General features: G+C 46.4%; 1 long non-coding RNA gene across 1 annotated transcript in view; it reads right to left on the reverse strand.

Annotated features, from left to right (window-relative positions):
* Positions 1-1,053: 1,053 nt before the first annotated feature.
* Positions 1,054-25,319, reverse strand: part of LOC138557997 (uncharacterized) — an 83,728-nt gene continuing 59,462 nt past the window's right edge. Inside the window, exon 5 of the long non-coding RNA XR_011298152.1 lies at positions 1,054-1,211. This is a non-coding gene — a long non-coding RNA (uncharacterized lncRNA). The remainder of the gene's footprint in view (positions 1,212-25,319) is intronic.

A 25,319-nucleotide genomic window follows, 5' to 3' on the forward strand; every position in this document is an offset into this window, starting at 1 on the left:
CAACCCTTACAGATAAGCGGTTTATTAACAATGTACTCCCTAAGACTAAGCAAATACTCCCTTCAACAAAGAAGCCAAACTCCCAACTGTAAAATTGGAAGCAATGGAAAACAGAGGTGCCAGCCTTCTGGTTTCTCCCACTCAGGTTCATGAATATGTTTAGCCCAGTGATGCCAGCCGGGCAGTACCAGTGGATGCTGGTCTACAGGGATTTCTGCCAGATATGTAGAGAAACTATAAAGTAATGTATATTTTATTCTACATGAATTGCTAGTCGTAAAGAAGTGTGAATTACAAAGAGTTAAGTAAATTAACAAATTACTTAGCTCTCTATAATGGTTTTTTTCTGATGGATATACCTGAAGCAAATCGTATCAGTGATCAAGGCTATCTATGTCACACCACAATTGTTAAAATATTTGATTGGTATTTAGACTTTTCTGTTTATTATAAAACACACGTTTTTGTTAATAATTTTTTGTACCAAAAAAGACTGTTTCTTAAACATCAGTTCACCTACACACATTCTATGGCCTTAATCATTTCAATTTCAGACACAAACAAGGGCAATTGTATACAGTTGAGATGTATTGTTCACATAGAGCCCTCTTCTTAATGACATTTTTACAGATCCTGACGTAGTCCACGATGGATACAAAGTGTAGTTCTTTTTTCATAGGGCCTTCCCTATCTTTGCAGTGTCAGTGGTTGCTATATTTTCTAGTCGACGCAGTGTGTTTCGGCCGTCAGGTGAACCAGGGATGTGGTTGCACCACTACGCAGCCTTCATCGGGACAAATTCAAATATTGGGTGCACAATAATGTGTTTTGTGTCTACAAAGGAAACAAATAATTGTGTGTATTAGACAAAAAGGTGTGACATGTATATTAAAAAGGATGACAGAATTTGTCAGAAATTATTCAGCTTAGTCAACTAATGCAAGGCATCCTACCTTTTCGTAGTAGCCAGATATCCAGAGGGAAATCACTAGGCCTCATGTGATAAAACAGTATAGCTCAGTTTGGAAAATGTGTTACAAATAAATGTATATCAGTATGTATCCAGTTTACAACACCACATTTCAAGCTGCTCTAGTTCACAAGCAGGAGAGTATGAGGCTTACCCGTGCTTGAGTCGGGGTGAGCTTCACTCGGAACAGTCTCTCTCTTGTCCGAGATGGAAAAGACAAAAAGTGCCTTTCTTGCGGGTCCTGTAAAGGACACAGCCAAGGGTTAGCCGTGTGAACTGTACCTCAATCCGTTTCATCTCACTGCTAAGGCCTTATGTGATATGTGGTAAACGGCATCATTCCCCACACGATGGGAAGGAAAAAAAGGGCCCCATCCAGAGCTTCAACAACTTTCTTGGGGACAACCGTGGTGCTGCGAGATGTCTGTGTTGTTAAACAATAAAACTCATGCAAATTTGGAAATAAAATGGTGCCTTTCTGTCTGGAATGAAAGAGTTGTGGGTGTAATGATTTCACAGCTGTTCTTTAAATTCCAAGATTGAATAGTGGACATAAATGTATACAAAATAAAGCTGATATTGGATAAACTGACATGTCTAATGTAAAACTCTCCCACCTGGATTCATACACTGAGTGAAATGCTGACAAAATGAATATTGAACTTCAGCCAATATGTCACTGTGTTAACATCAAATATAAATTGTTAGTAATAACTCAATTCATGTGTTAAATCTCTTTTTGTTCTGGCTTCACTTTTCTGTAAACTGCTTCCTGGAATAGAGGTGATTCATTTGTTTTAATTAATGGGGTGACCACCTCTATTCCAGTTTTATGCTGGAATGAATGTTATTGTCCACTTATTAAAATGTATTGCCATGGAAATGGAAGGAGCTGGTCGTGACTGACTAGGTGGGGTAGAGAGAAGGAGGTGGTAATGGGTTCAGTGGATGGGTGGGAAAGAGGTGAACATGGTGGGAGGTGGTAGTGACAGAGGAGGTGGGGCAAGGGGGTGAGAAAGAGGTGATCATGTAGGGCGCTGGTCGTGACTGAGGAGGTGTGGTAAAATGAAGGAGGTGCTGGTGTTCAAATCCCCAGGGTGTGACCTTCTATACCTTAACCCTCAGCTAAAGAAGACATGGCATTAAAGAACAAATGAGGGAAATCAAGATAAAAGTGCTCACAAATCAATGGATTGATATAAAATTGAGTAATCGATCCAATGAATTAAACCCACCTTCTACATTTCCTGTCTTTGTATAAACATTTGCTAGCATGACCTGCCACTTTTCTTACACTCTGAACAAAAGCAATGGATTAACTTTATTTTGTTTGGGATAATGATTACTGTGGTGTTTTTCTTTGTATGGGATTGTGATTAATCTGGTGTTTCTTTTGCACAGGATTTTGATTACACTGGTGTTTCTTTTGTATGGGATTGTGATTACTCTGGTGTTTTTTTGCATGGGATTGTGATTACTCTGGTGTTTATTTTGTTCAGAATTGTGATTACTCTGGTGTTTATTTTGCACGGGATTGTGATTACTCAAGTGTTTCTTTTGCACAGGAGTGTGATTACTCTGGTGTTTTTTGCATGGGATTGTGATTACTCAGGTGTTTCTTTTTTATGGGATTGTGATTAGTCTGGTGTTTTTCGTTGTATGGGATTGTGATTACTCTGGTGTTTCCTTTGCACAGGATTGTGATTACTCTGGCATTCCTTATGCATGGGACTGTGATTACTCTGTTTTTTTTTGCATGTGATTGTGATTACTCTGGTGTTTTTCTTTGTATGGGATTTTGATTACTCTGGTGTTTTTCTTTGTATGGGATTTTGATTACTCTTGTGTTACCTCTGTATGGGAATGTGATTACTCTCGTGTTTTTTTGCATGGGATTGTGATTACTCTGGTGTTTCCTTTGCATGGGATGTAATTACTATGGTGTTTCTTTTGTATGGGATTGTGATTACTCTGGTGTTTCTTTTGCACGGGATTGTGATTACTCTGGTGTTTCTTTGCACATGATTTTGATTACTCTGGTGTTTCTTTTGCACAATATTGTTATTTCTCTGGTGTTTTTCTTTGTATGGGATTGTGATTACTCTGGTGTTTTACTTTGTATGGGATTGTGATTACTCTGGTGTTTCTTTTGCACAGGATTGTGATTACTCTGGTGTTCCTTTTGTATGGGATTGTGATTACTCTGGTGTTTTTTGCATGGGATTGTGATTACTATGGTGTTTTTCTTTGTATGGGATTGTGATTACTCTGGTGTTTTTTTGCATGGGATTGTGATTACTCTGGTGTTTCTTTTGCACAGGATTGTGATTACTCTGGTGTTTCTTTTATATGGGATTGTGATTATTCTGGTGTTTTTCTTTGTATGGGATTGTGATTACTCTGGTGTTTTTTTGCATGGGATTGTGATTACTCTGGTGTTTCTTTTGCAAGGGATTGTGATTACTCTGGTGTTTTTTGTATGGCATTGTGATTACTCTGGTGTTTTTCTTTGTATGGGATTGTGATTACTCTGGTGTTTTTTTGCATGGGATTGTGATTACTCTGGTGTTTCCTTTATATGGGATTGTGATTACTCTGGTGTTTTTATTTGTATGGGATTGTGATTACTCTGGTGTTTTTCTTTGTATGGGATTGTGATTACTCTGGTGTTTTTTTTGCATGGGATTGTGATTACTCTGGTGTTTCTTTGAAATGGGATTGTGATTACTCTGGTGTTTTTCTTTGTATGGGATTGTGATTACTCTGGTGTTTTTCTTTGTATGGGATTGTGATTACTCTGGTGTTTCTTTTATATGGGATTGTGATTACTCAGGTGTTTTTCTTTGTATGGGATTGTGATCACTCTGGTGTTTTTCTTTGTATGGGATTGTGATTACTCTGGTGTTTCTTTTGCACAGGATTGTGATTACTCTGGCGTTTCTTTTATATGGGATTGTGATTACTCTGGCGTTTCTTTGTATGGGATTGTGATTACTCTGGTGTTTCTTTGTATGGGATTGTGATTACTCTGGTGTTTCTTTTACACAGGATTGTTATTACTCTGGTGTTCCTTTTGTATGGGATTGTGATTACTCTGGGGTTTTTTTTGCATGGGATTGTGATTACTCTGGTGTTTTTTTGTATGGGATTGTGATTACTCTGGTGTTTCTTTTGCATGGGATTGTGATTACTCTGGTGTTTTTTTTGTATGGGATTGTGATTACTCTGGTGTTTTTTTCACAGGATTGTGATTACTCTGGTGTTTCTTTTATATGGGATTGTGATTACTCTGGTGTTTGTTTGCATGGGATTGTGATTACTCAGGTGTTTCTTTTGTATGGGATTGTGAACAGTTTGGTGTTTTCCGTTGTATGGGATTGTGATTACTCTGGTGTTTCTTTTGCACAGGATTGTGATTACTCTGGCATTCCTTATGTATGGGACTGTGATTACTCTGTTTTTTTGCATGGGATTGTGATTACTCTGGTGTTTTTTGCATGGGATTGTGATTACTCTGGTGTTTATCTTTGTATGGGATTTTGGTTACTCTGGTGTTTTTCTTTGTATGGGATTTTGATTACTCTTGTGTTACTTTTGTATGGGAATGTGATTACTCTGGTGTTTTTTTGCATGGGATTGTGATTACTCTGGTGTTTCCTTTGCATGGGATGTAATTACTCTGGTGTTCCTTTTGTATGGGATTGTGATTACTCTGGTGTTTTTCTTTGTATGGGATTGTGATTACTCTAGTGTTTTTCTTTGTATGAGATTGTGATTACTCTGGTGTTTTTCTTTGTATGAGATTGTGATTACTCTGGTGTTTTTCTTTGTATGGGATTGTGATTACTGTGGTGTTTCTTTTGCATGGAATTGTGATTACTCTGGTGTTTCTTTTGCACAGAATTGTGATTACTCTGGTGTTCCTTTTGTATGGGATTGTGATTACTCTGGTGTTTATCTTTGTATGGGATTGTGATTACTCTGGTGTTTTTCTTTGTATGAGATTGTGATTACTCTGGTGTTTTTCTTTGTATGAGATTGTGATTACTCTGGTGTTTTTCTTTGTATGGGATTGTGATTACTCTGGTGTTTCTTTTGCACAGGATTGTGATTACTCTGGTGTTTCTTTTATATGGGATTGTGATTACTCTGGTGTATGTTTGCATGGGATTGTGATTACTCTGGTGTTTCGTTTGCATGGAATTGTGATTACTCTTGTGTTTCGTTTGCACAGGATTGTGATTACTCTGGTGTTTTTTTGCACAGGATTGTGATTACTCTGGTGTTTTTCTTTGTATGGGATTGTGATTACTCTGGTGTTTTTCTTTGTATGGGATTGTGATTACTCTGGTGTTTCTTTTGCACAGGATTGTGATTACTCTGGTGTTTCATTTGTATGGGATTGTAATTACTCTGGTGTTTTTCTGCATGGGATTGTGATTACTCTGGTGTTTTTCTTTGTATGGGATTGTGATTACTCTGGTGTTTTTTCTTTGTATGGGATTGTGATTACTCTGGTGTTTCTTTTGTACAGGATTGTGATTACTCTGGTGTTTTGATTGCCCAGGATTGTGGTTACTCTGGTGTTTTTTTGCATGGGATTCTGATTACTCTGGTGTTTCTTTTGTATGGGATTTTTATTACTCTTGTGTTTTTTTTTTCCATGGGATTGTGATAACTGTGAGGAGTCAGGAATGATACTCGTCCACAAGTTAGACAGGATTTTGGCTGAAGACTTTTATTATAACTCAAGCTGTGTTGTGAGAAGGCCTTGCTGTCCCTGCACTAGCAGATTTTCCCAACCTAAACTCAAATCTAAGGATCAGTCACTGTCAGAATGTCCAAAACAAAACCATCATGTTTTCAAAGTACTATTCTGAACCTCCCACTCTAATTAAATGATTTCTAAGGTGCAAAAGATGATGTCTTTGGTCTTGCCATGTCCACCCCGGCGGTGGGGCCTGAAAGCAATTTGCACCATGTGATTTCCCGGGGTGCAGATAGCTTTCTTCTTTGTTCTTTTGTTTTGCCCAACGGGAGATGCGCTCTGCGTGAGCGCATCTCCTGTCTGGAAAAATAAAAAAGGCTGCTGCCATTAGAATGGGGGTAGGACTAGGTCCTTTTTCAGATTCTGATTGGTCAGACCGCCTTTCACGGTGCGGAGAACAGTTCTTGATGTTCCCTTGGGTCAACAGCAAAAGTTATCTTCAAACTTGTTGTCTTCTTTTTTATGTGTGGTTGGGAATACCTGGTGTACTCTCCTGCCAGGGATTTTGTTCCCAAGTCTCTTAAACCAACACATCCTACTGGCTATGTCTTGTGTCTTATGCACTTCCAACTCTCCTGGTGTATCTTACACCTTTGTAATAGTCTGGTATACTCTCCTGTCAGGGCTTTTCACATGTGTACTCCTGCCCACTCTCCCACCTTTCATGGTTCTGCTTTTTTGCCTCCTTGGCTAATATACTTGGTTTCTTATATATGGTCGCTTTGTCTCTTATATACGTGTAGCATGCATTGACGAACTTGAAAGTCTCTCTTCTTTGAAACTTGCTCTTTCAGCCTATCTCTGGTTTTAGAAACCATTCCTTTACTCTCGCTTGATTTCGCTGAAGGTGCTCCATCTGCTGACAGAACTTATACCTAAAAATGTTTCACCCTGCCTCATTCAGGGCAGAAAACCATTGTGCCCATCCAGAATGTTCCTGTAGTTCGATATCGGAGTCAGAAAGGTCACTCTGGGTTCCGAGTCATGGGGAATGTGAACCTGTAATTGTGGAAGGAAAGACACGAGAATTTGAGCAAAGGCACTGGTAGCCAATGACCTGAGTTTTGGAGAAATTGGGCCTCATTACGACCCAGGCGCTAACGGGTTAACAGCGCCGTAAAAGGCTGCGGCGCCGTTAACCTATTAGCACCTAATTACGAGGTCCCTTTGCGGGACCCGACCTTAATGGCTGGTGCAGACCAGCCGTTAAGGTAGGGACCCGCAAAGGGACTTTTGTGCTAATTACGGTGCCGCAATTTGCGGCACCGTACATAGCGCCTTCCCCATTCCCATTGAGCCCTATGGGGCAAAAATGGGAATGGGGAAGGGCCATGGAGGAAGGAGGAATTACCGCCCCGCCAACCTTGTAATGGGGTGGTAATTCCCCCTTTCTCCATGGCGGAGTCGGTAACTTACCGGCATGGACCATGGTGCTAATAGCACCATGGTCTTCCGCCAGGGTCGTAATGAGGCCCATTGAGTATCAGGTGGTAAATTGTTGCGCAGTGCTGAATTTTAGACAGATAATCATTGCTGTGGGAAGAAAGCTCTGGTTAAAGGAGGGAAAGTGTTGGAGAGTATTTGGAGAAGAACTGGTAAGGGGACTCGCAGCAGATGTGCTTGCTTAGGAGCTGGATGTAAAGTGTAACTTGTAGAAGCCAAAGAAGAGACACTTGAGGACATCTTCTGATAGAGTGGGCCAAGAGGATGTTGTGGCATGCAAGGAGGAGAGAAACTGTCATTTCAGTAAGTAGGTAGCAATACAGGCTTGGGCACTGCCCACCAAGCCGTGGTGCAACAGTCAAATAGGAACAAGAAATCAGAGAGACTGGTGGGAGTGGTGAAGCATGGGCGAGTGCTGTTTCACTGTGGAATTCAAATGGGATTTAGGTATGCGTTGGGTGAGCTTTCCGTCCATGCATCCCAATGAATGACGATGCAGCTGGGCACCATATGCTCATGAAATCTGAAATAGTTGAGAAGTGATACATGACGTGTTAAGCAGTGTTGATGTCATCAGCTGTTATGTTTACCCCCACTCCATCAGATGTAGTGACAGAGTAGAACAGCAGGCAACCTATTTTAGGTTAGGAAGATTGCAGTGAACCTGGAAGAGGTTGAACAATGAGAGCAGTTGGTGCAAGGCAGGGGTGTCTGCTCCTGGGTGATAATGGATTGAAAGAAGCATGGAAAGTGTCAGCCGACCAAAGGATGAGTGCTGTTCTGCTAATGGAGTGGGGGTAAGAAAGTGATTGTAGAAAATGAGAAGAGAGAGTGTGAGGGTGTTGGGGAGAATGCCACTGATCTTTAGTAGAGCAGTAGTAGACAGTCATCAAGGGCAAGGGCGTAGAGCACTGACAATTGGGGTGGCAAGAATGGACTGGGGGACCTTGATAACTTGCAAGGCTGGGAGCAGCGGGAGTAATATTACTTCATAATAGGTGATAGTACCTAACATACAAGCTGCATTTATCATACCGACTGTACCACGGCTATTCATAGTTGCGAAAATATGACTCCTGCTCTGCCTGAGTACAGGGATGAGTACCGGCTAAACCATCTACTCGACCTGACATTGCTACTAATCCGGCAGTGATCCAAATCCTAAAGGTCAAACGGGCAGAGCCTTGTAGGTATATCACCTTCACCTCTTTTGCTAATGTGGGCTGAGGACAGGCTATATCTTCAGGAGGGGTGTGAGCTGATAAAGTCACAACACAAAATAATAGTACAGTGGTGTCAAAATAAAAGAATGTCAATCAAGGTTCTGAAAATAGGAACTTTAGCAAAAATGATCAATAGATCCAACACATTGAAACAGTCAGGAAAACCCAGAGAAGGTATAGTTTGAGAATAAAGGACATTGGTGTTTCAGGGAAAAGATTTCAGCATAAGTGTCAATGTTCAAGATATCTTTTAAAAGGCAAAGACAGGTTTGCTTAAAAGCCACTGTATGGTCTTGTGTTTGGGTGCTCAACAATTTTGAAACAACCTTCTAGGAGCTTCCAGAGGTGATGATTTGGTGTCTGATTGGTGAGCTGGTCCTCTGGGTCCAACAGGTGGTCTGGTCCAAACTGCATCAGCCTGTGGCATGAAGAAGCTTGTGATGGGCATGTGATGTCTGCATCAATGCAGCTTACTAGCTGAATGAGGCAGGGACCAGGACCCATGGCTGTTACTTGGCTTTTGGGTTGCTAGGAGACCCAGTCCATGATCTCTATGGTCCATGAGAAAGGTCATCACTTGCTTCACATATTACTAAAAGGAAATGTAAACCTTCTGCCAGTCCTCCCTTTCTCTTGGGCCTAAAGTTCTTCCTCTCCTCCTTCACACCTGATGCCTCTTCTACTAACTCTGTCTTCTCCACCTTCTAATCCCTACCATATGACACACTCTCTTCTCGCTTCCCACTGCTTACTTTCACCACAAGGTCTCAGAATCCTCCACCATGGGTCACCCCATTCATCTGCCCTCTCCGGACAGATATGTGCAGGCTGCTGCTAAAATGGATGTGTACTCACTTGCATGAGGACCTGCAACTCTACCTCTCTGCCGTAAATTCTCTCAGCACTTACCCCCTCTTCCCTCTTCCTAGCTGCACTTGCATGTTCTGAATAATCACAAGGCATAGTAGGTTCGTCCCTCTCCCTCTTCCCCCCACTGATCTTAAATATTGTGTTGTAATGTATTTCCCAGCCTTGCTCCCTCTCTTCCCTGTGGGCGCTTTGAAACAGTATGTTCTTATTGTATAAGACCCTAACAAGCAAACTATAAATAAATTAAATAAATAAATAAAAATAAGTCCACTCTTACTAGAGCAAAAAGGGAATTCTACTTGACCCTCATTGAATCTCACTCCAACCATCCTCGCCGGCCACAGGACACCCTAAACTCACTCCGTCTTAGTCTGTCTATTGTGAAAAACCTAAGGGTGTTTCACGGCCCAGTCTCCGGGGATCCCTTTTTCAGGTGGTCATCGCTTTGGATCCCAACCCTGGGAGTGGACAAGCGAGGAAGGATCGCCTGGATAAGGGGTCCTTGGGGAGTGTGGACGAAAAACACCAGAGGGCAAGACATGGTATCCCTCTGTCCCTGCCAACCACCTATCCCATATTCCCTCTGCCTTCATGGGATATTACACATCACATACCTCGCCCCCCTTTGCATGCAAACCCTACTACTGAGATGAGGAAGAGTGAGTTTGTGAGGATTACCACTAGTGCTGGTCATTGGCCCTGTCCCACTAATGGGGTCAGGCACTTACTCCCAATCACACACAACAGAACAATATTGAGGTCTGTACTGAGTATAATAGGTGGAACACAAGAAATGTAAAGAGGCAAGACCGGGGAAGGCGAGCTGAATGGCGGAGCAGAGGAGCAAAGTAGGAGTCAGAAAGCAGGTCATGGATAATGGGATGCCGAGACGCTGGTAGGCTGCAGGATAGGGCTGCAAGCCGCGTGGCGTGGGAGCCAGGTCTCCAAGTAACCAAAGAGTTGACTACAAGGGCAGCGAGTAGGTGTGCTCGACCCTTGGCTTCAAGAGACTCCACAGTGCTTGATGCTACCCAGAGGCTTCAATAGTGCCTGGGAGCATCTGAAGAGCAGGTGGCCAAGACCCTGACCTCAATCGTGGAGAGAACCAAAGAGTGCAACATTGTATTCACTGCCATTGAGTCTGTAAAGGGAAGAGCCCGGTATGTGATACGCACGAGTGAACCCAAAATTACAATGTTGCACGCGAGGCTACGTGAGAAGAGGAAAAGTGCTTTGAAATTCAGGAGAGACTTTGTGATAAACCGGTGGGGGACTCCGAGAGCAATATAAAGTAACAGATCGGTGCCATAAGAGGAGGCACATTGGAAATATGCCTCAGTAAGATGAAAGTAACGAATGAATGAATGTCAAGGATATTTCAATGGAAAAGGCGTAAAAGTGAAGAGGGATTTGCTGCAATCCTTAAGGCTAAAGATTGTCAGAGAAGGTTGTTAGCTGTTTCTGATTGAGGGGCCGTGGGCCCACCTGAGTGACCTGTAATTGAACTATGAAGAGAAACCCTTTTTGTCGGAGTGGTCACACACAGGGGTGACAATACTGTGTGGTTGCGAAGGTCTCTGACAAAGTGCTGATATTGAACATTATTTGTACCCTGCTGTTGGAGTGGTCACGTATGGGGGTGATAGTAGCATGGAGTTGCGAAGGTCTCTAAGAGACGGAAAGTACCAAGTATAAAGGTTGGGGAAAGGATTTTTTCCCGAGCTCTACGAGGTGGAGCTAACCTGAAGAACAGTGTGATGCACTGACAGGTTTGGGTTTGTTTTGAACCATTGTGAATGAAGTAATTCGTCTCAGCGAATAATAAGAAAAGGAATATATTGTTTGAGAAACATCACGTGAGCAAGGGAAGCCCGGAAAAGGTCAAGTACCATTGTCATGTATTGAACTGTTAAGCAGCATAGGCAGACGAATCCTATGGAACGTGTGAGAAACTGATGAATTGTGCATTCCAACTACCTTGAAGAACTGTGTGAATACCCCAGTGAACTTAACTTGGGGAAGGCAGTGGAGGGCCATTTTGTCATTACTTAGAATACACTCTTTTTTTTTTATCAAAGATGTTATTGATTTTCAAGGTTAAACATCATTACAAACATCTCTCAACATTTCAGGGAGGGGGCATAGTGGGTGAAGGAGGGCGGAGGGGGAACGGAAGGGGGGGAGAAGGGGAGAGAAGGGGGGGAAATGTCAAGGCAGGGGTGTGGGGGGGAGAGAGCAATGTAATCAAAAGAAAACAGCATTAACCGTTACAAACTCAGCTTCAGGGACCTTGGTCAGACAGACCATCGTTTTTTTCATAGGATGATTTCATGGCAAAGGGCGGTCTTAACAGAATTAGTACTTCCCTTTCAATGGGTCTCACACAGTTGCAGTGGATGCAGGGTCGGCCTCGGCCATCAGCTGTCCTCCTCCCATCTTCTCCATATTTTCTCTGCTTTATGGGGGCACCCTCTTCCTTTGTACACCCGGTGCTCCATTACCGCACATATGTCCACGTCCGTGACCCACTGGTCATAGCTGGGTGTGCGCTCTGAACCCCACAGTTGTGCAATGTTCCGCCTAAGGACTGCGAGCGTGCTTGACCACAGCAGTTTCTCATATCGAGATAAGTCAGTTTCTCCGGAAACCCCCAGAAGCAATTGTTTCGGGCACCTCTGTATCGTCTTTCCCAGGACGTTAGACAGTTTATCGCAGCATTTCTGCCAGAGAAACTGAATACTGCTACACTCCCACAGAATATGAAAAAAGGTACCTTCCTCTCGCTTGCAGCGTAGGCACTTTGTGTCCACGGCCCTGCCCCATCGGAAGAGTGCTACTCTCGGGTAGTAGGTGCGGTGCAGGATCTTCAGCTGGACGAGTCGGGAGTCTCGAAGAGATGGTGGTTTCACGTGGGTACATCAGGGCCTCCGTCCAGTCTTCCGGAAGGAGGGGACCTACATCTCGTTCCCATTTTGTTTTCAGGTCGGATAGCTCTGAAGTTGCGAAGGAGGTTATTACAGTGTACATGGTGGAGGTGACCTTCCGCTCCACCCAATCCAGAACTATGTTTCGTTCATGTGGGGAGCTTTCGGGCAGATCTTGTATGGTCCGTCGTTGGGCTGTCCAGGCATGATTTAGCTGCATGTGGTGGAACCTTTCCGTGTCCGGCAGGGAGAACCTTTCTTGCATCATTTCAAATGTTGCCAGGTTGTCTTCCTGTACCACATCTCTAACAGTGGAGATTCCACGCTGGGTCCATTCGGGCCATTTCGGCAGTTTCCGTACTTCGGGGAGGTTGCAATTGTTCCACAAAGGCTGGGCCAGTGTTGTTTTCCCGCCCCAGCCCAAGAATCGAAGCGCTTCCTTCCAAATTCTCGTTATGTGGGATGCCATGTCAGATTTCGGAGGGCGGTCCAAGTCTCTGTGGAGGTGCTCTATTGGTTTGATTGTAGTGTTGTAATGGAAGCCCCTGATATGCGGGAGACTCCTGTCACCGTGAAGCATGTCGTTTATTACATCCATCTGACTGGCCCAGTAGTATGATTGCATCCTGGGCAGCCCGATCCCCCCTCCCAAACAGACCTCTGAAGGGTCGCAAGGACAATTCTCGGGTGGCCACCTTTCCAGAGCAGCTTTCGCAGGGTGCATTCGATTTTGTGGAATTCCCGGTGGTTGGTATGTAATGGCGCATTTTGCAGGACGTATAGAAATTTCGGGAGGGCGATCATTTTAAACAATGCTGCCCTACCCATCAGTGTCAGCGGCAAGGAGATCCAGTGGTGAGTGTCGTCTGCAAATTTTGCCATCAAAGGGGACAGGTTCAGGGTAGTATATTCAGTAAGGTGCAGTGTAATGTGTATCCCCAGGTATTTGAATTGTTCCTTCTCGATTTGGTAGGGGCCGGTCGCCAGACACGACGATGGAGTGTTCCCTATAGGAAAAAGGATGGACTTGGACCAGTTCACGCGTAGTCCACAGAATGCCTCATATTGGCCCAGCAGCTTCACGACTCTGGGGCAGGAGGTACTTGGTTCCTTCAGGTAGATGAGTAGGTCGTCTGCGTAGAGGGATATTCTGTCTTCCCAGGTATCGGACCATCGGAAACCCTCCCATGTTGGGTCGTTTCGTAACAGGATCGCCAGGGGTTAGATCGCAATAGCAAAGATCATAGTGGATAGTGGGCAGCCCTGCCTTGTACCCCTTCTCAGACTGAAGAGTTCTGATCACCAACCGTTGACCCTGATCCTGGCAACCGGGGATTCGTATAGTAGCTTCACCCAAGTCATGAAGTTCTCACCAAAGCCCATGCGATGCATGATGGTCCAGACAGCCTCCCATCTCACCGAATCGAAGGCTTTTTCAAAGTCAATTGCCAACAGGGCCAGTGGTCCCTGTATGCTGCCGGCTCTTTCCAAAGCCGCGAATAGTCTGCGGAGGTTCATGCGAGTTGATCTCTGTGGCATGAAACCGCACTGGTCCGGGTGGATCAGGGAGGGAATTACCTCTTGTAAACGGTCTGCTAAAAGCTTTGCCAGTATTTTAGTTTCAGAGTTGATGAGTGAGATGGGCCTGTACGAGCTACATCTGTCTGGGGGCTTGTCCGGCATAGGGATCACTACGATTGTTGCTTCTCGGAGATCTGGGGGGAGAATGCCCTTCTCACGAGCATGGAGGTACATTTGCAGGAGCTGGGGGGCTATCACGTTAGTGCCCACCCTTCGCCATAGCTCTACCGGGAAGCCGTTTGGACCAGGAGTCTTACCAGTCTGGAGCCCAGAAATGGCGGCTAGGATCTCATCCTCCGTGATCTCCCGCTCCAGTCGTTGCCTTTGCGCCTCATTCAGGGTACGGGTTTCAATTCGATCCATAATCGTGGTGTCCATTAGGGTTGTGGATTCACTGTATAGCTCTTCGTAGTATTCCGCAAAGCCCTGAGTTATTTCCTGGTCTGTCACCCTTGCTTTCGGACCATCTGCTTCAAGTCTCCGGACATGGCTATGTCCCTGCTCCTTCCTTTCCAGCCATGCCAGCATCTTACCCGCCTTGTCACCAGTTTCGTAGACCCTTGCTCTCATTGCAGTGTGCGCTTGGCGCGCATTGTCCATCGCTATGCTTTGCAGTCTTTTTTGTGCAAGTAGCAACGTCCGAATAGAGGCTGGCATGTTTTCATCTACGTGCCTCTTCTCTGGCTGTTTGACTTGGAGCTCTGCTTCAAGGATCTTACTTATATGTAGCCTCTTTTTGGCCGCCGTCCAGGATATTAGTTCGCCCCTCAGCACTGTTTAATAGGCTTCCCATAGTATTTCAGGGTTCGTTGCGGTCGGTGTGTTTAACTCAAAGTATGAGCTGGTGGTCTCCTGTAGTTTATCTATCAGCTCTGGGTCCCCCAGATAGTAACTGTTCAGGCGCCAACATGGCGGTGGGACCCTCCGGGACGTTATGAGTAGCATTTCTAGCAGAGAGTGATCAGAGATGCCTCTAGGTAGTATGTTTATTTCCTGTGCCCTGTGTAGATCAGTTGCGGGAGTGAAGAAATAGTCCAGTCTAGAGAGCGAGGCATGGGCCCCTGAGTGGAAAGAATACGCTTTAGCATCTGGGTGCAGTTCCCTCCACACATCGCACAGGTCGATTGCGTTGGCGAACGTAGCAAGCCTAGTGGGGACTTTGGTGTTCCTATTACGCATATGGGATCTATCCAGGGTGACATTCATGACTTCGTTGAAGTCACCGCAAGTATCAGGCAGTTAGAGGTGTCATTAGCAATTAGCGGGGTAATGTCAGTGAGCAGTAATTCCAGAAGGGTCGGTGGTGCATAGATCAGTGCAATGGACTGCCCCCATAGATCGCCCGTCACATATATGTATCTGCCTCCTGTGCCATGGGTCACTGTGTAGAGGTGGAGGGGCAGTTTTTTGTGTATCAAGATCATAATGCCTCTTGAGCCCATCGTAAAGCCTGAGTGAAATGTCAGCTTATAATGTGTACGCTTAAATAGGGTGCATTCTGTGCCTGCAAGATGTGTCTCGGACAGGAACACTATGTCAGCCCCCCGTCTGTTCAAAAATTGACGCACCAAGCGGAGCTTAATTGCATTGCCTAGGCCATTGAAGTTCCACGACATGTGCCTCAGTGTTCTGAGAGTGTCGACCTTATGACGATACTGAGTGTGTGTCGGTGGCCGCCCTGCTTATCACCGGCAGCGTTATGCGCCTGTTGGAGACATGCCAGTGGTGTGCTGGAGACCTTACTGGCCATGTTCCTCCATTAGCTTGATAGGACCCTGATATAGCTGTGCTTAACAAACCCAAAACCCCCCACCCCATACTCCTCCCAACTAGAAGCATTGGTCGCCCGAACAAAAACTCTATGGTGTCAACTGGACACCTAACATGCACCAAACTTAATATCAAACAAAAGTGGTCTCCCTCTAGGGAGAGCCCGGGGGGGAGGTAGTACTCCTCTAAAAAAGGGGGGATCCCCAAGGGCAATCCCCGCGTAGACTACACCTGGGATTTATTGTGCTCTCAGGGGGGGGGCTCTTTTCCTATCGTAGTGCCTAGGGCGTACCGCGGCCGCTACAGGTGGATGTGTGCTGCCTATCATTGTGTGTGTGCGTGTATTATGAGAAGATCTATGGTCTGACTTGCGTATTTCGGTATGGACACAGGATTGTTGAGGGGGTTATCACCCCCCTAGGTCTTCCGGTGGGTCCTGCGGTGGTGGTCGGCGGGGTTCTCGCCGCTGGTCTGGCTGAGGTCTTCGGTTTCTCCCCCTATTTTCATGGGGGGCGGACCAGTCTCCTTCTATGTTTTGCTCGGCCCAACGCCAAGCCTCCTTAGGGTCACTAAAATGGATTGTTGTGCCTTTATGGTAAATCTTAAGTTGTGCAGGGACGAGCAGGCCGTATTTCACGCCCATCGTGTGTAGCTGTCGTTTCAGGGAGTCAAAGGATTGCCTTGCCTTGCCCTCTTCACTTCCCTCGTGTAGTCCGGAAAAAAGGTGATTTTGGAGCCATTGAAAGTGACTGCTCTTTTGGCGTGCACATGTTGCAGCAGGGCGTCGCGGTCTCTGTGATTTAAGAATCGTGCTATCACAGTTCTTGGAGGGGCTCCAGGCGGTGGTCTGCCTGTGGGCACCCTATGTGCCCTTTCTATGGAAAAGAACTTGGAAAAGGCATCAGGCTCGTATAGGTCAGAGAGCCATTGTTCTAGAAAGAGTTCCATGCAGGGGCCCTCTGCCTTTTCGGGTATGCCCAGGATGTGTACATTATTGCGCCTGGACCTGCCCTCTCCTTCCTCAATTCTGTCTTCCAGCACCTTCAGTTTGGACATTGTGTTATGGAGTTGTTGTTGCACGGTGTTCATTCTGTCCTCCGTATTAGAAATGCACTGCTCGGCTTCCCTGGTGCGTGCCGTTAGTTTTTGGAGGTCGTGCCTGAGGAGGGAGACATCCATGCTAATTCCGTCCATTTTCTGCTCCATGGACGTGCGGGAGCCGGTAATGGCGGCCATGATGTCTTTGAGCGATATTCCTTGGTCCGTCTCCATGTCGACTGAGAGTTCAGCGGGTTGGGGAGGAGGAATGGTGTATTGATCCATTTTGCTTTAGGCGTGAAGCTTCCTCGGCCTGTCTTTCCCCATAGCGCCCGGTCCACCGCGTACGCTATGTGGGCCGATGTGGTTGGCCTCGTCCGAGCACCTCGGTGCCAGGTGTGCCCCTTGTCTCTTTTACCTTGTCGGCGGATCGCACCTTTCGTAGCTGCTATGCTCCGGGGATATGTCCTCCCTCCAGGGCCGACGGAAGTAACGTGCCTCCTGGGGTAAGGCGTGCTCTTTGCTCTCACACCGGCCCGCGGGTCCACGCGTATGATACTGGGGTCGCCTCACAGAGCCGCCCCGCTCGGAGGGCAGGGCTCACCGGTTTTCTCTCCCCCTGCAGGCCTTCTTGACTTCCCAGCCAGTGATGGCGCTCCGGCCAGACCCCCGAGGGGGCGGGAGCGGGCGCAGGAGGCCTAGGATCCACTCTTTGGCAGGCTCTCCCGCTACCTTCTTGTCTGTGCTGTCCTGCAGGGAGCGTGTCTCCGGTCGGGGCCTCCCCGGGGCCGCACCTTTCTCCCGCTGTGATCAATCAATCCGTTGCGGTTCAGCCACCGTCGCATCACAGCCTCGCTGGGTGTGCACCGGAGGTTCAGCTGCGTGCGCCCGCGGCCATTTTGAACGCGGGCCGGCTGCTATCGCTAGAGGACTTCACACGGTCGTCTCCGGGGAATCTGACCGCGGTTCTCTTCGATCTTCGCTCCAGGAATGCCCAAGGGTGCTATCGTATCAGAGTATTTCCAGCTCTTATTACCCCTGAAAACAGGCTTTTTTATATCAGGATGTTAGTGCGGCCGCGGGAGCCGAGCAGATGCACGTCTACTCCATCCCGCGGTTAGCCACGCCCCCCCTACATCCTTATTTTTAAATTAATTTCACCACACTTGGTTATTGTAAAGCATGAGGGCAAGTATATGTTTATGACACAGACTATTCTTTTTCTTTGACTGACTGACTTGGACTATTTGGTTTACTTTGATGGTCGAGACTACTCCCATTATAGAGTTAGGGCCAGATAGGATGTCTCCAACGCCTGTCAAACTTAATAAATGTTGAACCTTTTGTTTCTGTGTCTTCACTTGTGAAACCATGCATGCCTCATATATGGTGTCAGCGGTGGGATGCGGCTCAACTGAAACAAGTTGAGGAATCTATGCTTCTAATTATATTGCCTCCAGTTGGGGAAAGAATTCTTGTAAATTTAGAGAGCACAGACAGGATACAATCCATCAAACAATCAATCTTCTTACAGACCCATTATTTCTGGTCTCTAATACTGTGGGATATTCTTCCTGCTTCCCATTTCCAGTTGAAACAGTGGGACCATATTGTTCTAAAAATCAGAGCTCCACAAGCTTATATAAAACCCAGCGCTTTAGGGATCGTACTGGCAAGGAAAACTCTCTGGAATTAACCTACCTTCCAATTCTAAAACATTTTTTTCTGAGGTAAAAGGTCAATATTCCCCTCATAAAACTGATTTGGATATAGCGCAATCAGAATTCATTCTGGAGTGTGACGAAGAGGATAAACTTGAGTCTCTTTCAGTTTGTTCGGAATTCAGAAGCGAGTCGGATCAGACCTTAACTCCAGGTTTTGACATGGCCTCCCTAGAGAACGCCCTAACCTGTTTGGCTGCTCACCAATTACAGGCCAAAACATGCTTACAAATTGGGTTAGAACAACTTATTACAATACAAATCAGACCCTGTCTTCCACAACAGATTTTACAACTATACCATGAAGGTGAGGATTTAAACTTTGAAAGTCTGGCTGTCAAGTTTGGATGGGAAGATTACCTTAAAATCTGTTATCTGGGACCCATATGAGGTGAGCTTCAAATCTCTTATCAGGGATTCCCAAGATGGCTGCCATGAGGAGAGCTGTGTAAACAGAGTCCCCCTTCCCCCTGGGGCCTAATACCTAGGGATTTCACAAGCTGATCCCTCCCCAGGCTAGGGTCGGTATCACCTCCAGGTGATCCACAGCCCCACTGGCACGAAAGAGAGTGCAAACTGCTCAGAGGAGTGCTAGGGGGCCAGCAACACAGTAGTGAACGGGTAAGCAATAGAGTGAGGCCTGTGGGACAGGGCCCCCCAGCGGTTGCAGCGCATCCACAAGGGAAGCAGGAGAGGAGTAGCCCCAGAAACACGCCCGTGGGGACAGCAGTCCAGCAGCATCAGAGATACTGTAAGCCCCCTGTTGAGGGAACTTGGTGGGGCGGGGGGGCTCGACACGGCACACAGGGCTCCTATATGACAGTCACTGGGAAGCTGCCGGGTTTGGAGCCAGGCAGGTGCACTCCCATCTCCTCACCTAGTTCTACGACGAAACTTGTGGAGAAGTGGCAAAAAGAGAACCCACCACACAGAGCATAAAGAGCCTGGGAAGCTGGGGCTTACCAAAGTCCTGTTGTCAGCGCCAGCAGGGAGCCTGCCATGGTTTACCACAATCAACACTCCACTTGCCCAGAATCTCAATGGATAAAAAGTGAACACCAGTGAGCAAACGGACAAGATAACAGTTCCAGGATCCTATGTGACCACCGGCATTCAGCTCTGCTTTCAGCTCATAAACCTGACGCGATCACCAGTTTCATTCCCATCCCGGCAAACACCCGACGCAGTCACTAGCGAGCAATCTGCGTTTACCTCTGCACAATACAGCATCGTTCTCGGATCGTGCTGCCACTTAAAGATAACTTCATGGCACTCCTTTATAAGATCTAATTCCCTCGGCTGCCCCCCAAATTCTATAGTCATCGGCAAAACAAAAGTTAGCAATGACATGGGGACATGTGTAATCTGCGTACAAAGGACACCAGAAGGTATAAAAGGACACTAAACACGTTGCACTCTGCAAAACAAAAAGGCATTATAGAATACCCATCAAAAGATTCAAAAGGAATACAAAAAAGTGCATGCTACGTAAACAAGTAAACTGCTGAAACAATTGCTATTGAACTGAGGGACATATTACTGCACTAAGGAGAGCACATCTCAGTGTGGCCAACCGGGCCCCAGGAAAGCTAAGAAGCACTTGGGTGCGGAGCCGGCCGAGGGGGAGAGGAGGACCCCCAGCCCCACACCTAGATCAATGGCGAAACCTGTGGAAGAGTGGCAGACTGGGGGAGACAGCTGGTTGGAAACCCCCCCACAGAGTGTGAGGAGTCAAGGAAAGGCACTGCTGGGGCACCGCACGATGTTGGATATCCAGACCCTGGTCGCTGGTGAGTCGAGTAGCCGGCATGGAGAATGTGCCGGTGAGGCTGCAGGGACCCGGGTAGGCAGAGGACTAGGGGAGACCTCTCACCCACGGACAGGGTTCGGCAGGGTTGGCCTGAAACAGCAAAAGGAAATAGACATCCCACCCTGGTGAAGACAGGTTCAAAAGCTAGGATCGTAGATCACTGAAGGCCATCCCTTGGCACCCCCCCAACACTGCAGGGTCTAGCGTATCGATCTTTAACCACTATTAGGACCACCAGTACCTCTCCCTGCCATCGCTGGGTAAGAAGTCTAAAAATAAAGGAAAAGAAGCCCAAAATCTAACAAAATCCACACAAGAAAACAAGAGGGCAACTTGCAGAAACTTTGGTGTAAAGATGATGGACATTTGTTGGAGGGCAAGCAGGGGACCAGGAAGGACCAATGGAGGTGGGTCCCGAGACAAGCAGCAAATGACCAGGTAGTTACTCAAGGAGTCCTTTACTAGTGCTTCCAGGACTTTGGGGACAATATTGCGAACAACCTGCTGACGCAAATGAGCAAGATGAGCTATCACTTCTCTTCAGCTCTGCAAATTGATCAAGACACTCTAACATAAGGATTAAAGTCCTGGCGGAAGAAGTGGGCGACAATGACCTGAGCTTGATGGCCAAACAAGTGTTTGTAGGCTTAATAGTGCTGGAAGATGGTACAGAGATAAAAGTTGATCGGACCTTAGTGGAGCGACTAGGTGCAAGACCCAGGGATGTGCTGGTCGCACTGCATAACTACAAGCAAAAAGAGAGAGTGTTGGCAGCAGCAAGAAGAGTAAAGGCAATCAGTACAACAAATCCAGCCTGCAACTTTATCAGGAACGAGCCCAGATCACCTTGGCAAAGAGACAGATGATGGGTCCAGTGGTCAGAGCACTGAGGAAAAATGAGATATCGTACAGATGGACCTTTCCATTCGGTCTCTTGCTTGAATGGAAAGGGCAGCAACCCAGGATCACCTCATGTGAAGAAGGAATGAGACTCTTGGGAATCGAAGAGGAAGGAGACCATGGTTGTACCCAGAAATCAGCAAAGGAGCCGGTCAAGAGGAAGTTGTGGGAGTGGAGTAAACACACATCCATGAGCCCCAAGAATAAACATGTTCCAAACGGCCCATACGGAGGGCTGGCGGAAGATGGGACCCCCCCGACGGTGTCCATGATCACTACACAATGATTGATTTTGTTTCCACAGGATCATGAATAAGGCCCACCTGTGTTGGGTGTTTGGAAGGAGGCACAGTGGAAAGGTTAATAGAAAAGGCTATCTTGGAATTTTTCATGGATCTGGGGGGACCAGCACAGAAATACGCTGGGCTAGAGCTAGGGCTCAACTCCCAAGACGGAGGGTCGGTGGGGGGCTAGAGGCTGGTTGACCCTGCCCAGTGGAGAGGTGTGGGGTAGGGGAAAGGGAAACAGGGAAATGGGGGAGGTAGATGGGGGGTCCGAATCTAAGGCCGACAACTACAGATGCATTCCAAGGGGTGCACCACGACCATGGCTAAGAGGGACACGCTTAGGGTCATCTCCCTGAATATCAGGGGGATAAACTTCCAGGTGATGAAAAGGAAAAATGTAGAGCAATTCTTGGGGCGGGAGGGGCCAGGGCTGATAGCCGTCCAGGCAATTCACATCTGAAACCAAGACAAACATAAGGTGTGATTAAGGGGATACCGTCAAATCTTCCATTCTAGCACAGTACCTAGCAATAACCTTTCAAGGAGGTGGGGGGACATACACTTTGGCACAGGTATATGCTCCCAACGTGGGGCAAGACAGGTTTCTGAGGACAACAATAAATAAGCTGGAGGTCTTTGCGAAAGGCCGCATAATACTGGTAGGGGACTTCAACATGGTGTGGGACCCCTGTGAGGACAGGAGTGCGAGGCTCTTTCACAATCAGGGCAAACTGTCAGAGGAGTTGAAATGAAAAATGACAACACCAGTGGACGTGTGGAGAGAACTGCAGGGGAATTTGCAGGGATGTACTTTTTACACCCACGTGCGTAGAAGATTTTCGAGGATAAATCACGCCTGGGTGTCGAGGTCCTTACTCGGCATGGTGTTGGAATTACAGGTAGGTGCAATTGCCCTTGCCGACCATACTCCCATCACGCTGACCCTAGATATGGAAAACAGCCAGCCGAGCTTGTGGAGTTGGCGCTAACCACCTCACATTCTCATGAGATCCTAAGGGGAGAGATGAGGGTCAAACTATCGGAGTACTGCGAGGATAACAATTTGGGATGCATTCAAAGCTGCCATGCGGGTGACGTTAATAGCTTTGAAGGCCCGAAGGGATAGACAATTAAGGATGTTGAAATTGGAACTGGTGGCTAAATTAAAGCAAGTAATAAAAAGAATGGTGGAAAGGGCGGAAGGAGCGATCAGGAGGCAATGGTGGATGATAACGGGGAGTTGTAGTTCCTGAAAACGAAGGCCGCTAAGTCGTTCTCCAGCCTACCTCAAACAGAGATACTACATCAAAGCTAATAAAGCTGACTGCCTGTTAGCGAGGATGCTAAGGAAGAATGAAATGGCCAGAACCAAACTAAGGATCAAAAAAGAGGGGGCTAGGGAAAGCTCAGCGCTCTGCAAGGAAGTCAGAGGGAGCTTTTATTTTATTAAACTGTCAGATTGTGGTTGAAGTGTAGTCACTATTTCAGCACAAAGGTCCTCTTTTTTGTTAAGAGGGTACTTGTGAGTTGAGGAAAAAGTGAGCAATATAACAAGACAAGGGGGGGTCATTCCGAGTTGGCCAGTAGCCATGGTGCTATTAGCACCATGGCTGCCTCCCAAACCGGGTCCGGGTCCGGTTTGGTTCAATGGGGACTTAGCGGGTCATTCCGACCCTGGAGGACCCGGTATGTCCCCATTCAACCAACCATTCCCCATTCCCATTTGAGCCCCCATAGGGCTCAATGGGAATGGGGAAGGCGCTAATAACGGTGCCGCAAATTGCGGTACCGTTATTAGCGCCCTGGTCCCGTATCGGGACCCGTAAAGGACATGTGGCCAGACAACACGTTCTTTGAGGCTCCCACTAAGGGACCTCGGAATTGGGTGGTAAGGGATTACCGGCACCAGTCTCCTTACCAGTGCCCGGTATCCCTAAGCGCCCAACTCATAAGGACCCACAAGGTCCACCTGCCAGAACTGCCTATGCTGACTGCATCACAGTACCTCACTCACGCAGAGTGCGTGCTGGAGGATCTAGCGATCTAGCTTCCCATCTATGGCCGCCACTCTCTGGAACAAACTCCCAGACCAGATCAGATTGATCGAGTCCCAATACCGCTTTCCGCAAGGCCCTAAAAACAAGGCTCTTTGTCTAAAGTGTCTATTCCTCAGGTATAGTGTCTCTACTCCTGCTATAACTTGAACTCGACATACTCTGTATTGTAGAACATTGTACTCAGTAACTCAACTGTATAAATAACCGTATGTTGTGAAGCTTCAAATTGGGCCACTTCTTGTAACTCACAAGCAAGCCTCCTTAAGTCTACTTATAGTGCCTTGTTGCCTAGAGGGCTGTAGTGCGCTTTACAAATCCAAAAAATAAAATAAATAAGGTCTCACAGTTTCACCACCTTTCCACACAATTGGGGGTCAGAATTAGTGTAATGCTTCGAAAATTGCTACATATGAATCAGCAATTACATGAGGTCAGGGTCAATAAAAAGGACAATATATTTAAAATAAAATGTATAAAACGCTACAGAAGCGGAACCACACATCATTACACACATAAAAAATGTATACAAAAAGCAACAAAAAACTACAATGACACATACGAACACTATTGATGCATATATCACTTGAACCAGAAGTGGGTGCCAGGTATCTGTTGACTTTCTGAACCGACCTGAGAATCTTCATTCAAGGTAAGCACCCTGGTTCCATCTCACCTGCGCGTCTCCAGTGTTTCTTCACTGGAGACTAAGGAAGTCCCAAAACAACGTGCACAGGAACAGCCTTTGGGAAACACCCTCCTTAGAACTGCTATTTTAGTCCTCACCCCTGCTCGCTGGCACTCCAGAAATGCTCTTTTCAAAAAATGTTGCTAAAGGTAATCCTGTCCTGCCAAAGACTGTCCCCATTCACACAAGTGACCTCCCTTGTCCTACCTTAGAAATGCAAACCTAGGTAGGCCCTTTTTTAACGTATTACTGAATATTCCCTTCCAGTAAAGAGACTTTTCTCAAACTGAATCGTTCTCCTTGAATGTATCTATGTGCCTGATACATTGTGGCACTTTCTTGTTCAAAGTTTACTTACCTGTAAGTGTGGTGTGTTTTTAGATAGAGATTATATTTACAACAATAGTGCGTGGACGCTCTCTCTAATGGTGGTAATTTTGGAGAGTGTGCACTGTACTTGTGAACCACCCACTCACCTCCTGAGAGACATCCTGGGATTCTCATCTCCACTCTCACTAGATTGTTTGGTGAGTTTGAGGGAGTCGTCAGTAGGACCCCAAGTCAGAAAGATGCCCCTAAACACCCTGGCCCAATGGGATGAAAGGGAAATCTCTCGCATAAAAGGTTCTTATGGATGGTCTTGATTGTGTTGATTTGTTATAAGGAAAGGCATGCATTTCATCACCACCTCCAGAAAAGGCTAAGGATGGGGCTTTCTGCATTAAGGATTATGGAACAGCGGGCCAACTCGTCCCTGTCCTAGATCCACTTAAGTCTGGTATGTCCTTTTTCATCCCGGTACTTTCAAGATAAACAATGTCTTGAGTATTACAATAGCACATCTCTTTACTAGATACTGAGTTCTCAGGAGATAGAAAAGGAGAGTAAGGGTGTGTGGTTTTGGTGTGTTGTCCCAGACCATACCCAAGATAGTCATCTCAGTTCCCAGAGGGAGAGTCCATCCCCATGAGATCCCCCCTCATTATACCACTATCAGTTGGCCTCAGGGAGAGGTGACGACCTCTAGGGATTTGTCACATACCCTTCACCTAATGATGCTGGCGTGCAGCATTCTCTTGCTCAAGGGAAACAGGATAGAAAATCAACGTTCCCTTGATCTTTTCCATTTCTATGTTCCACACTAAAGCAAAAGAGCTGCAGATCGAAAAACCAGCACTTTATCTGCTGTTTGGTGTCCTTTCCAAGATTGAGCCATGTAAGGAGTGAATGGTCTGTGATTAATTTAAACTTCCTACCCGTCAGGTAGGAATC

Source organism: Ambystoma mexicanum, unplaced genomic scaffold, assembly GCF_040938575.1.
Source record: "Ambystoma mexicanum isolate Mex_15411 unplaced genomic scaffold, UKY_AmexF1_1 Mex_scaf31, whole genome shotgun sequence".
NCBI lineage: Eukaryota > Metazoa > Chordata > Amphibia > Caudata > Ambystomatidae > Ambystoma > Ambystoma mexicanum.